The 15,115-nt window shown below is 45.6% G+C and overlaps 1 long non-coding RNA gene across 9 annotated transcripts in view; it reads left to right on the forward strand.

The window, feature by feature from the left end:
• Positions 1-15,115, forward strand: part of LOC143933537 (uncharacterized) — a 483,729-nt gene that overhangs the window by 375,558 nt on the left and 93,056 nt on the right. For 6 of the 9 annotated variants that reach the window (XR_013263113.1, XR_013263115.1, XR_013263121.1 and 3 more), the window contains one exon: positions 2,018-2,170. The exons of the other annotated variants lie outside the window; for them this stretch is intronic. This is a non-coding gene — a long non-coding RNA (uncharacterized LOC143933537). The remainder of the gene's footprint in view (positions 1-2,017; positions 2,171-15,115) is intronic. 9 annotated transcript variants of the gene reach the window in all.

Genomic DNA, 15,115 nt, shown 5'->3' on the forward strand with positions numbered 1-15,115 from the left:
CCTACACACGGTCACACCAATTTCCGACTGTCAAGAACGCGGTGACATACAACACGTACGACGGGACTAGAAAAAGGAAGTTCAATACCTAGTAGCCAACAGCTTCCGTCTCATAGTTGAATCTGAGCATGCGTGAGTTTTTGCGCGTCGGAATTGCATACACATGATCGCATTTTTCATAGGAACTTTTTCCGACCGAACAATTGAGAAGCTGCTCTCAATCTTTTTTCAATCGAATTTCGGCCAGCAAAACTCCAATGGAGCATACACACGATAGCTCTCATTGGCGATAAAATACTTTTCTTATGATTTTGTGTTTGAAATTCTACTTAAGCCCCTTTCACAAGGGCCGGGCCAATAACCCAGATAGCAATGATAACTTGCCACAGATTTGTGGCAGTGTTGAATTGTAGGTCTTGATAACTTTCTGTACATTTTCACTGGTAAGTTGTACACTTGCCGAGCAACTTGAAGCACAAGTTCTAGTTGACACTTTTCCAATTTATAGAAAATTTTCATGGCAAGTCTCTAATAAGAGCAAAGTTGCAGCGGTGAGTCTACAGAAAGAGCTCTGCAAGCATGACAATTCAGACACAGCGCCCCCCTGTGGTGGGAGGACTATTGCACAACATAACCGAACCAGAACTTGCAGTAGACTTGCAGAATGTTTGCAGAGAAAGTTGACCTGGAGTCATGCAATGCGGACTTGCTGCAAAACAAACTTGTGAAGCCCGGCAAGTCTAGCAATAGCTTAGCAAGTCATTTTCAATCTTGCAGCATGATTGCTTGCTATCTTGGAGGGCGTAAATTAGTAGCTTAGCAAGATTTAAAGTTGAGTGGGTACCGATAACTGGCTGCACATTTTCACTGGCAGGTTTTACACTTGCAGAGCACTTGAAGCACAAGTTCTAGTTGATACCTTTCCAATTTGTATCAAATTTGCATGGCAAGTCTCTAGCAAGAGCAAAGTTGCAGTGATGAGTCTACAGCAAGAGCTCTGCAAGTCCACAGCATGAAAATTCAGTCACAGTGACCCCCTGTGGTGGGAGGACTATTGCACAACATAACTGACCCAGAACTTGCAGCAGACTTGCAGAATGTTTGCCAAGAAAGTTGATCTGGAGTCATGCCATGTGGAACTGCTGCAATTGTGCAAGAAATTTGTGAAGCCTGGCAACTTAGTATTAGTGTGGCTACTTAGTATTTACCTGTAATTAGTACATTTTGCATGTTCCCATGTCGCGTCACTGAATTTTGTAGATCCTCCTTGTATTGGGGGCCCCGAACCCGAAGAATTTCTGAATGATAACTCAATGTTCTGCTGTCCATATCCCATGGCAAATCCATTCTATTTAGACAAACAGAAGAATAATGAAAACACCAATATTACATTTCCATTCTTTTATGTATCTCTAAAATCCAGGGATTGCGCACCCTCTAAGGAGCCGCTGGTGAAACTGATGCACACACAGCCAGGCACACAGCATTTTTTCAGACTCTTCCACTGGCTTTAAGGAATAGTCTATTGTGTCTTTTTTTTTAGGGTTTTATGGGAACGATGAACTTGGATGGGGTGAAGGGAGCATGGGATTCCCCAAAACTGATGAACTGCACGCTTTCAGGACTCTTTTCCATCTTGATGACCTACACAAAAATGTCCCACAGAAGCTCTAATGCAGACAGGTGATTAGGACTTTTCCCAAAGGATCAAATCACAGTCACTAACTTCAAGCACAGGGGTCATTTGCTCCCACGGTCACAGAAAATGATTTATATATAGCAGCGGTGGCCGCTCATGCAGGGCGCAGGGGTGCCGTCTCCCTAATCCATGCGCCCGGCCCCTAATCTAAATTAAGGGCAACTAAACGCATGGGTTCCAATGTTTTTTTTTTTTTAAGCACATGATCATTTTAAAAAGGGGTGTGCTCGGGGAGCAGAGTACTGCTTCCAGAACCCATCCAGTTGTGTGACAAGAGCAAATTAATATATGCTAATGTCTTTCTGTTTCTCCTCCCAGCCAATTAGGAAGCGAGTCCTCAGACTCAATTGGCAGACAGTCCCAAGACCCGATTGGCCATGAGTCCTAAGTTCTGATTAGCCAGGAGGAGAAGCAACCACCGGGACACGGGAGGAGACGCGGGGGAAGCGCCAAAGCCACAACCTGGATGGGGTAAGTGCGGGGCTGGCAGGGAGCCTGGTGGGTGATGGGCGAGTGATGCAATAATCGAGTGGCGGGAGGGGGGAAGCAGCGATCGATCGAGTGAGCGCCGTTAGGGGGTGGGGTGGTTGGTTGACTGGCTGGCTGGAGGAAGGGGGGCCGCCCCCACCCCAAGAAAATTGAGCACCAGCAGCCAAAAGCTGTTTTTTTAAGGAGCGGGGCCAGGAAGCTGGCCATGGCGTCCTTCAAACCCGATGAGTCATCAGCTGTCAATGGGCTTCCCTGCTGACAGCTGAGTAAAAACAAAAAAAAATTGTCAGTAGAAAAAAAAAGGAAAAAGAAAAAACGATGTGCCCCCCCCCCCCCCCCCAAATCCATAGCAGACCCTTATCTGATCATGCAGCCTGGCAGGTCAGGAAAGGGGGGGGAGGGGACAAGCGAGCGCAAGGGTCTCCTCCCCAAAACCCTGGCTGGTGGCTATGAGAGTATGTGGGCAGGGGGCTTGGAATCTGGAAACCCCCCTACCCCAAAGCACCCATCCCCAAGTGCAGATAAGGGTCTGATATGGATATTTCTTTAGAAATTAAATTTTTGCTGCAGCATGTTCTATGCATGCTACAGATGTGCCACTTTACAAGCAGACTAAGGGGACCCTCGGGTACTATATTTAAAGGAATTTTTCATTTTTGCTGTTGCATTTAAAGAATCATTAAAATCACTGTTCCTGAAAAAACAATTGTTTTAAAAACATTTTTTTACATTGGTAAATGTCCCCCAGGGAAGTACCTGGACCCCTATACTCCTTTTATGGCCAATAACTTGCATATAAGCCTTCAAAATGGGCACTTTAGATTTTTTCTGGTCAGTTCCTATAGACTTCAATGGGGTTCGTCATTTGGGTTAGAACTTTTCCCCTGGTCAGGAGTTCTGCTGTGAGCCGAACAAGGGGGCGTTTGGCTCATCTCTGTCTTCAACAGTTTAACACATTAGATAAAAAAGTCACACTTATTTTGTGGTCTTTCAGAAGTATATGCTTTATATTTACCCGGTGTCCTGTTGGGGAATGCTCAGACCTTCTATTTCCATTCTGCACATTCTATAAAGAGAAAACATCATAAATGAATATATATATATATATATACACACACAGTATCTCACAAAAGTGAGTACACCCCTCACATTTCACTGAAGAAATGACACTTTGCTACAATGTAAAGTAGTAAAACAATAATATGTTGTGTAGGGTTCTATGGGCATTGGTCGGAACCACCTCCTCTACTAAGCCGAGTAGGCATACAGAAACAGTGACTAGAGAAGAGAAAACATTATAAAAAAATACAAAAAAAATATATATATACAGTATCTCACAAAAGTGAGTACACCTCTCCTCCCATTTTTGTAAATATTTTCTTCTATCTTTTCATGTGACAACACTGAAGAAATTACACAAATGTCTACAATGTAAAGTAGTGAGTGTACAGATTGTATAACAGTGTAAATTTACTGTCCCCTCAAAATAATTCAACACACAGCCATTAATGTCTAAACCGCTGGCAACAAAAGTGAGTAGACCCCTAAGTGAAAATGTCCAATTGGGACCCAATTAGCCATTTTCCCTCCCCGGTATCATGTGACTCGTTAGTGTTACAAGGTCTCAGGTGTGAATGGGGAGCAGGTGTGTTAAATTTGGTGTTATCGCTCTCACTCTCTCATACTGGTCACTGGAGATTCAACATGGAACCTCATGGCAAAGAACTCTCTGAGGATCTGAAAAAAGAATTGATGCTCTACATAAAGATGGCCTAGGCTATAAGAAGATTGTCAAGACCCTGAAACTGAGCTGCAGCACGGTGGCCAAGACCATACAGCGGTATAACAGGACAGGTTCTACTCAGAACAGGCCTCACCATGGTCCACCAAAAAAGTTGAGTGCACTTGCTCAGCATCATATCCAGAGGTTGTCTTTGGGAAATAGACATATGAGTGCTGCCAGCATTGCTGCAGAGGTTGTAGGGGTGGGGGGACAGTTTGTTGAAGACAAGCAGATTAAGGACATGGATTACTGGAACCATGTCCTGTGGTCTGGTGAGATAAAGATAAACCTACTTGGTTCAGATGGTGTTGTGGCGTGTGTGGTGGCAACCAGGTGAGTAGGACAAAGACAAGTGTGTCTTGCCTACAGTCAAGCATGGTGGTGGGGGTGTCATGGTCTGGAGGTTGCATGAGTGCTGCCGGCATTGGGGAACTACAGATCATTGAGGGAACCATGAATGCCAACATGTACTGTGACATACTGAAGCAGAGCATGATCCCCTCCCTTCGGAGACTGGCCCCAAACATACCTCCAAGATGACCACTGCCTTGCTAAAGAAGAAGGGTAAAGATGATGGACTGGCCAAGCATGTCTCCAGACCTAAACCCTATTGAGCATCTGTGGGACATCCTCAAACGGAAGGTGGAGGAGCGTAAGGTCTCTAACATCCACCGGCTCTGTGATGTCATCATGGAGGGGGGGAAGAGGACTCCAGTGACAACTTGTGAAGCTCTGGTGACCTCCATAGTTACATAGTTACATAGTTAGCCAGGTTGAAAAAAGACACAAGTCCATCCAGTTCAACCAAAAAAAAAAAAAAAAAAAAAATATATGATAAATATACCAGCTCATATACCCAATTCTATACCCACAGTTGATCCAGAGGAAGGCAAAAAAAAACCCCAGCAGAGCATGATCCAATTTGCTAAAGCAGGGGAAAAAATTCCTTCCTGATCCCCCGAGAGGCAATCGGATTTTCCCCGGATCAACTTTACCTATAAATTTTAGTACCCAGTTATATTACGTACACTTAGGAAATAATCCAGGCCTTTCTTAAAGCAATCTACTGAGCTGGCCATAACCACCTCTGCAGGGAGTCTATTCCACATTTCAGGGAGTCTATTCCACATTTCAGGGAGTCTATTCCACATTTAAATGCCCAAGAGGATTAAGGAAGGGCTGGAAAATAATGGTGGCCACACAAAATATTGACACTTTGGGCCCAATTTGGACATTTTCACTTAGGGGTGTACTCACTTTTGTTGCCAGCGGTTTAGACATTAATGGTTGTGTGTTGAGTTATTTTGAGGGGACGGCAAATTTGCACTGTTATACAAGCTGTACACTCACTACTTCACATTGTAGACAAGTGTCATTTCTTCAGTGTTGTCACATGAAAAGATAGAAGAAAATATTTACAAAAATGTGAGGGGTGTACTTACTTTTGTGAGATACTGTGTATAAAATAATATGCAAAGTGGTTGGAGGGAAGATTCAGAATGTTGATGTTTTTTTATTACACATTATATGAGCAGACTGCAGTTCCTCTTTAAGGTAATCGGTTTATTAAAGGTAATGCACTTACATCATAAGAGATTCATATCGATTTTTTAATAGTCCAACCATACTGATTTGCATATGTTAGCATGTATTTTTTGGATATGCTATATGGACACTTATTATATATGAGTCTTTTATGTTGATTTATCACAATTTTAATATTATATATATATTAGGAGATTTGTAGATTAATTAGTGTGCTACTGTGGAACTATTTATCTCTTTTTTTATATTGCCAGTTGTTTCACCTAATTTGCATATTTATTGAGTATTAAAGTGGCTGTAAACCCTTACAAACCACTTTGACCTACAGGTAAGCCTTGATTAAAGAGGAGGGCCGTTTAAAAAAAAAAAAAAATTAAAAGTCAGTAGCTGCAAACACTGCAGCTGCTGACTTAATAAGCCGACTTACCTGTCCAGGGCGCCCACGATGTTGGCCTCCCAAGGCCGACCCATCCCTCGGCTCTCAGGTCCCGTCGCCGCCATTCTTTCTAAGGGAAACAGGCAGTGGAGCCTTGCGGCTACACTGCCCGTTCCCTACTGCGCATGCGCGAGTCACGCAGCTCTTTGTGAATGGGACACGCTGTGTTCTGGGACACAGTTCCCAGAACACAGCGCGACCCATTACCCGGAAGACAACGCGACAAGGAGAGAAGAAAGAAGATCTCCGCGGAGGAGGAAGAGGCAGATTAGGATTATGTGCCTAGCAACAGGCATTTCTGGTAAGTAAAAAAAAAAAACAATTTTTTTTTTAGATTTTTTTTTTAGATTTTTAATGTATTTTTTTTTTCAGGGTGGCCCTCCACTTTAAGACTTACCTGTAGGACCAAGAAATATCTCCTAAACCCATACGGTTTAAGAGATATTTACAAAAAGACAGTAGAGAGCGGCGCGCAGGCGCACTGGGCAGGCCGCAGATCGCGGGAGTGACGTCATCGCTGCTCCGGCTAATCACAGCGCCGGAGCAGCAAGACCCGGAAGTCACTCCGGGATACATGGCAGCGGCGGACATGAAGATGGAGGAGCGCTTCGGGGGGGCTTCGTTCTCAGGTAAGTTATTCATAATGAGCTAGTATGCTATGCGTACTAGCTCATTATGCCTTTGCTTTGTTGTAGGTTGCTTTTTTTTTTTTCCAGATGGGTTTACTTCCTCTTTAAGTGGCAGCACAAACAGGTGTTTTTCATTAGTGCATTGCTCACACATATTAGACACACATATTAGACACTTAGGACTCATTGCTCACCCTTTTAAAAACCGGTTGTTAACCACTTGCTTACTGGGCACCTAAACACCCTTCCTGACCAGACCAATTTTCAGCTTTCGGTGCTCTCACATTTTGAATGACAATTACTCAGTCATGCAACACTGTACCCAAATTAATTTTGTGTCCTTTTTTTCTCACAAATAGAGCTTTCTTTTGGTGGTATTTGATCACCTCTGGGGTTTTTATTTTTTGCGCTATAAATGAAAAAAGACCGAAAATTTTGAAAAAAAACGCATATTTCTTTGTTTCTGTGATAAAATTTTGCAAATTATAATTTTGTTTTCATAAATTTTGGCCACAATTTATACTGCTACATATCTTTGGTAAAAATAACCCAAATTAGTGGATATTAATTGGTCTTTGTGAAAGTTGAGAGTCTACAAGCTGTGGTGCGAATCTCACAAAATTGATCACACCTGATGTACTGGTGGCCTATCTCATTTCTTGCGACCCGAACAAGTCAGGAAAGTACAAATACCCCCCAACTGACCCCTTTTTTGAAAGTAGACATTCCAAGGTATTTACTAAGATGCATGGTGAGGTTTTTGATGTTGTCATCTTTTTCCCACAATTCTTTGCAAAATGAAGATTTTATTTTTTATTTTTTTTTCTCACAAAATTTTCAATGTAATAGGTTATTTCTCTCACATGGCATGTGTATACCACAAATGACACCCCAAAATACGTTCTGCTACTCCTTCTGAGTATTACGATACCAAATGTGTGAGACTTTTACACAGCCTGGCCACATACAGAGGCCCAATATTGAAGTAGCACCATTAGGCGTTCTAGGAGCATAAATTACACATCTTATTTCTCAACCACCTATTACAGTTTTGAAGGCCCTGGAGCACCAGGACAATGGAAATGCCCACAAAGTGACCCCACGTGGCACTGACGACACGTGGCACTGACAGATGGCACTGGAGGCAGATGGCACTGGAGGCAGATGGGGCTGGCAGATGGGGCTGACAGATGGGGCCGGCAGATGGGGCTGGCAGATGTCGCTGGCAGATGGGGCTGAGGCTGGCACTGGGGCTGGCACTGGCAGATGGCACTGGCAGATGGTGCTGGCTATTTGCTCTGGCTAATTGCTCTGGCAAATGGGGCTGGCAGATGGCACTGCGGCTGGCAGATGGCACTGGCGCTGGCAGGTGGCGCTGGCAGGTGGCACTGGCAGGTGGCACTGGGGCTGGCGGCACTGGGGCTGACGGATGGCACTGGGGCTGACGGATGGCACTGGCGCTGGCAGGTGGCACTGGCAGGTGGCACTGGTGCTGGCAGGTGGCACTGGCAGGTGGCACTGGGGCTGACGCCACTGGCGGCACTGGGGCTGACGGCACTGACGGCACTGGGGCTGACGGGCGGCACTGGGGCTGACAGGCGGCACTGGGGCTGGCGGCACTGGGGCTGACGGCACTGAGGCTGACGGCACTGGGGCTGACGGCAGGCACTGGCAGGTGGCACTGGCGGCACTGGCACTACTGGCAGATGGCACTGGGCTGACAGATGGCACTGGGCTGACAGATGGCACTGGGCTAACAGATGGCACTGGCACTGGGGCTGACAGATGGCACTGGGGCTGAGACTGGCACTGGGGCTGACAGATGGCACTGGGGCTGAGACTGGCACTGGGGCTGAGACTGGCACTGGGGCTGAGACTGGCACTGGGGCTGACACAGGCACTGGGGCTGCACTTAGATCGCTCTCCCTCCTCACACGCTGTCTCTGTGTGAGGAGGGAGAGACACGGCAATGGGAGATGATCTCATATGTTTACATATGAGATCATCTCCCATTGGCAGCTGCGATCGCGCTGTGAACGGCCGCTTTGATTGGCCGTTCATGGCGATCTGTATTTGCCTGTCTCCGGGAGACACGGCAAATACAATACTTCCGCGATGCGCGCCCCCGGCGGCGCGCATTGCGGAAGTAAACACCAGGCCGTCCAAGGACGGCCAGGCGAAGGAAGCGGCCGCTCTAAGGCCGTCATTCGGACATAGGGCGGGTGGGAAGCGGTTAAATAATTTAATGTTTTGGTATTTCTAAGAACTGAAAACACAAATCTCATGTTGTTAGCGGTTATTACTGAGAAACACGCACTGATACAAAGTTAGAAAGTGTAGCTATATTTAGATACCCATATAAAGCGCAAGAAAGTCATTACTTACAACATGGGAGTGTAGATGAAAAAGACTCACCAGACTCAGATCACCCGTGGGAGTCTATGCCCGGAAGTGGGTGCAAATGCCTGTCTCAGACAGGTTTCGAAAAGCAGAGGTACAATTGTTGTGTGAACCTCCACTTTAAAATGACACTAAATAATATATATATATATATTTTTACATCAGTTGTTCTAAAATGTCAAGTTTAACATGGCTCAGTTTTTTTATTTTTTCATTTTTAAAACTCTTAAAGAGGAAGTAAACCCTGATGGGTTTACTTCCTCTTTCATTCCCTGAAAAGGTAAAGCATAATGGACTACTATGCATCGCATCGCATCGCATCACATCGCATCGCATCGCATCGCATAGTAGTCCATTATGTGTCACTTACCTGACACAGGAGCCAGCGAAGTCACCGCTGTCCCCTGTATTCCGCCGCATCTTCTCGGTGGGTCTCGCTGCTCCGCCGCTGTCATTCGGCGAAGCCGCGATGACGTCACTCCCGCGCATGCGCACGGGAGCCGCCACGCGCGTCATATTCGCCGCTGACAGTGCCGCGCTCAATGCGCCTGCGCGCCGCTGTCTATGGCGCATGCCTGTCTTTCGGCAAATATCTCCTAAACCGTGTAGGTTTAGGAGATATTTCTTGGACCTACAAGTAAGCCTTAATCTAGGCTTACCTGTAGGTCAAAGTGTGTTGTAAGGGTTTACAACCACTTTAAAGTGGAATTCCCGCACATTTTTTATTTTTTTTTTTTAAAGTCAGCAGCTACAAATACCGCAGCTTCTGACAATTAGGACACTTACCTGTCCCAGGGTCCAGTAATGTTGGTGCCCGAGGCCGAACCATCCCTCGGTCCTCGGATGCTGCCACCGCCATCTTCTGGAAAGGAATCGGGAAATGATGCCTTGTGGTTCCCTACTGCGCATGCGCGATCCGTGCTGTCTCTGGGACCCAGCAGACAGCGCGGAGGATAGGAAGATGCTTGCAACTATGTATCTGGTAGGAACAAGAAATACATTTCTGATGTCTTAGCCCCTGTACACACGGTCGGACATTCCGACGGAAAATGTCCGATTGGACCGTGTTGTCGGGATAATCCAACCGTGTGTGGGCTCCATCTGACTGTTTTTCGTCGGAATATCCGACCAACAAAGTTTTAGAGCTTGGCTGTAAAATTTTCCGACAACATGATCCGATCGGACTTTGTCTGATTGTTTGTAGAGAATTCCGATCGGACAAAGTGCCACGCATGCTCAGATCAAATTCCTACACCAAAGCTATTGGCTACTAGCCTGAACGTAGTGCCGTTGTAATGAAATAACGTCATCACGTTCCGAACGATCGGATTTTCCGACAACTTTGTCCGACCGTGTGTATGCAACACCAGTTTCGGACAAAATCCGATGGATTTGGTTGTCGGAATGTCCGACCGTGTGTACAAGGGCTAAGATTGGATGCTTTACCATTCTGACTGGACATCATATGACGTTCTTCACATCGTGCCAGCGATCGGTGGTGAGCCGTGTCTCTTGGACACAACACTTCACCGATCAGGGTAAAGAGCCAGCAATATCTATGCTCTAACTTAAGCTGGCTCTAAACTTTTACATTTTACATGTCTTTTACATTTCCATTCTTTTATGTATCTCTAAAATCCAGGGATTGCGCACCCTCTAAGGAGCCGCTGGTAAAACTGATGCACACACAGCCAGGCACACAGCATTTTCTCACACTCTTCCATTGGTTTTAAGGAACAGTCTATGGCATGGGTCTTCAAACTATGGCCCTCCAGTTGTTCAGGAACTACAATTCCCATCATGCCTAGTCACATCTGTGAATGTCAGAGTTTTACAATGCCTCATGGGATGTGTTGTTTGACAGCAGCTGGAGGGCCGTAGTTCCTGGTCCCTGGTCTATGGTGTCTTTTTTTTTTTAGGGTTTTATGGGAACGATGAACTTGGATGGGGTGAAGGGAGCATGGGATACCCCAAAACTGATGAACTGCACACTTTCAGGACTCTTTTTTTCCATCTTGATGACCCACACAAAAATGTCCCACAGAAGCGCTAATGCAGACAGGTGACTAGGACTTTTCCCAAAGGTTCAAAACACAGTCACTAACTTCGAGCACAGGGGTCATTTGCTCCCACGGCCACAGAAAATGTTTTATATATAGCAGTGATGGCTGCTCATGCAGGTAGCAGGGATGCCGCCTCCCTAATCCATTTGCCCGGCCCCTAATCTAAATTCAGGGCAACCGGACACATGGGTTCCAATGTTTTTTGTTTTTTTTGAAGCACATGATCATCTTCAAAAGGGGTGGGCTCGGGAAGCAGAGTACTGCGCCCAAAGCCCATCCAGTTGTGTGACAATAGCAAATTAATATTGGCCATGAGTGGCCATTAACCACTTGACCACTGGGCACTTAAACACCCTTAATAACCAGACCAATTTTCAGCTTTCGGTGCTCTCGCATTTTGAATGACAATTACTCAGTCATGCAACACTGGACCTATATGAAATTTTTGTCCTTTTTTTCACACAAATAGAGCTTTCTTTTGGTGGTATTTAATCACCGCTGGGTTTTTTTTTTTTTGTGCTATAAAAGAAAAAATACCGAAAATTCTGTAAAAAAACGAATTTTTCTTTGTTTCTGTTAGAAAATTTAGCAGATTAGAAATTTTTTCTTCATAAATTTTGGCCAAAATTTATACTACTACATATCTTTGGTAAAAATAAGTACAAATTGGTGGATATTATTTGGTCTTTGTGAAAGTTATAGAGTCCACAAGCTATGGTGCCAATATCTGAAAATTGATCACACCTGAAGGACTGACGGCCTATTTCAATTCTTGAGACCCTAACATGCCAGAAAAGTACAAATACCCCCCAAATGACCCCTTTTTGGAAAGAAGACATTCCAAGGTATTTAGTAAGAGGCATGATGAGTTTTTTGAAGTTGTCATTTTTTCCCACAATTCTTTGCAAAATCAAGATTCTTTTTACTTTTTTTTTTTTTTTCACAAAATTGTCATATTATCAGGTTATTTCTCACACACAGCATATGCATACCACAAATTACACCCCAAAACACATTCTGCTATTACTCCCGAGTATGGTGATACCACATGTGTGAGACTTTTACACAGCGTGGCCACATACAGAGGCCCAACATGCAGGGAGCGCCATCAGGCGTTCTGGAGCACCCAGGACAATTCTGACATTTCTCTCCTACATGTAAAAATCATCATTTATTTGCTAGAAAATTACATAGAACTCCAAAACATTATATATGTTTTTTTAGCAAACACCCTGGAGAATACAATGGTGGTCTTTGCAACTTTTTATCTCGCACGGTATTTGCGCAGTAATTTTTCGAATGCTTTTTTTTGGAAAAAAAACTGTTTTGTGCTTAAAAAAAAAAAAAACACAGTAAAGTTAGCCCAATTTTTGCATAATGTGAAAGATGAAGTTACGCTGAGTAAATAGATACCTAATATGTCACTCTTCAAAATTGCACACGCTCGTGGAATGGCGGCAAACGTCGCTACTTAAAAATCCCCATAGGCGACGATTTACATTTTTTTTACTGGTTATATGTTTTGAGTTACAGAGGAGGTCTAGGGCTAGAATTATTTCTCTCGCTCTAACGTTCGCAGCGATACCTCACATGTGTGGTTTGAACACCGTTTTCATATGTGGGCGGGACTTACGCATGCGTTCGCTTCTGCATGCGAGCACATGGGGACATGGGCGCTTTAAAAAAAACATTTTTTTTTTATTGTTCATTTTACTTTATTTATTTTAGTTTGACATTTTTTTCCCCAAAAATAATTTTTTTGATCACTTTTATTCCTATTACAAGGAATGTAAACATCCCTTGTAATAGGAATATGGCATGACAGGTCCTCTTTACAGTGAGATGTGGGGTCAATAAGACCCACATCTCACCTCTAAGCTGGGAAGCCTGAAAAAAAAAAAGATTCTGGCTTTGATCGTATTAGCGATTCGGTAGAAGCACCGGAGGGCGGAGGGCGGCGGGAGATGTCTATGGCTGGGTATTGCAGGGTATCACCGACTATGGCTGGGTATCTCAGAGCATGGTGTTGCAGAGTACTGCGTTGCAGAGCATTGCAGGGTATTGGCGGGTGTTGCAGAGCATTGCAGAGTGTTGCAGGGTATTGGCGGGTGTTGCAGAGCATTGCAGAGTGTTGCAGGGTATCGGCGGGGGTTGCAGAGCATTGCAGAGTGTTGCAGGGTATCGGCGGGGGTTGCAGAGCATTGCAGAGTGTTGCAGGGTATCGGCGGGGGTTGCAGAGCATTGCAGAGTGTTGCAGGGTATTGGCGGGTGTTGCAGAGTGTTGCAGGGTATTGCAGAGCGTTGCGGAGTGTTGCAGGGCATTGCGGAGTGTTGCAGGGCATTGCGGAGTGTTGCAGGGCATTGCAGAGTGTTGCAGGGCATTGCGGAGTGTTGCAGGGCATTGCGGAGTGTTGCAGGGCATTGCGGAGTGTTGCAGGGCATTGCGGAGTGTTGCAGGGCAATGCGGAGTGTTGCAGGGCAATGCGGAGTGTTGCAGGGCAATGCAGAGTATTTGCAGGGAATTGCAGAGTATTTGCAGGGAATTGCAGAGTAATGCAGAGTATTTGCAGGGAATTGCAGAGTAATGCAGAGTATTTGCAGGGAATTGCAGAGTAATGCAGAGTATTTGCAGGGATTTGAGGGGTTAATTTTCGGTGAGCAGCGATGTGGGCACTGCAGATGCAGCCCACATCGCTGCTGACACCGATCTCTTCCCCCTCCGCTGTACCGATCGGTACAGAGAGGGGGAGGGAGGAACCGGCGTCATAACATGACGCCGGCTTGTTTACAAGTGATCACTCCGTCATTTGACGGAGCGATCACGTGGTAAACGGCCGCGATGAGCGGCCGTTTACCGTGATTCGTGATGCGCCGGGTCCACTGGACCCAGCGGTCACGGATGCTCTCGTGTGCGCGCCCCAGGGGGCGCGCGAGAGCAGAATTCTAGGAGGCCGTTAATTAACGGCCTCTTAGAGTTAAACAACCGCCCTGATGCCGTTAATCGGCAATGGGCGGTTGTTAAGTGGTTAAGATTGGCCATGAGTCCTAAATTCTGATTAGCCAGGAGGAGAAGCCTCTAATCTAAGGGCGCCGGATGCATGGATTCCAATGGGGTTCTTTTTTTTCTTTTTTAAAGTACATGATTAGCTTGAAAAAGGTTGGGTTTCAGTTGTGTGACATTAGCAAATTAATATTCGCTAATGTCTTCCTATTTCTCCTTCTGTCCAATCAGGTAGCGGGTCCTGAGACCCAATTGGCAGGGAGTCCTAAGACTCCGGGAGAGGGGTGGTTGGTTGGCTGGCTGGAGGGGGAAGGTGCTGGTTGTGGAGGCTGTGGGCTGCCACCCTCAACAAGAAAATTGAGTAACAGCAGCCAAAAGCTGTTTTTTAAGGAGCGGGACACAGCCATGGCGTCCTTCAAAACTGATGTGTCATCAGCTGTCAATGGGCTTCCCAGCTGACAACTGAGTAAAATAAAAACAAAACAAAAAAGCAAGTAAAAAAAAGAAAAAAATGGCGTGGTATCCTCCCAGGATCCATACCAAACCCTTACCTAAACACGCAGCCTGGCAGGTCAGGAAAAGAGGGGGACAAGAGAGCACAAGGGAATCCCTCATATGAAGGTTTGAGGGCAGGGGGCTTATCGGAATATGGAAACCCCCCCGCCCCAAAGCACCCACCCCCCACACATTGAGGGCATGTGGCCTGGTATGGTCCAGGAGGGGGGCTCTCCCTTTCCTGACCTGCCAGGCTGCAAGCTTGGATAAGGGTCTGATATGGATGTTGGGGGGGGGGGGGGTTCTTTATTAATGTCTTTATTAATGTCTTTAAGCCATTAATGTATAAACCGCTGGCAAGAAAAGTGAGTACACCCCTAAGTGAAAATGCCCACATTGGGTCCAATCAGCCATTTTTTCTCCCGGCGTCATGTGATTCGTTAGTGTTACAAGGTCTCAGGTGTGAATGGGGAGCAGGTGTGTTAAATTTGGTGTTATCGCTCTCACTCTCTCATACTGGTCACTGGAAGTTCAACATGGCACCTCATGGCAAAGAACTCTCTGAGGATCTGAAT

This window comes from Lithobates pipiens, unplaced genomic scaffold (assembly GCF_037356315.1).
Source record: "Lithobates pipiens isolate NorthernLeopardFrog02 unplaced genomic scaffold, aLitPip1_a1.2 Scaffold_27, whole genome shotgun sequence".
Taxonomy (NCBI): domain Eukaryota; kingdom Metazoa; phylum Chordata; class Amphibia; order Anura; family Ranidae; genus Lithobates; species Lithobates pipiens.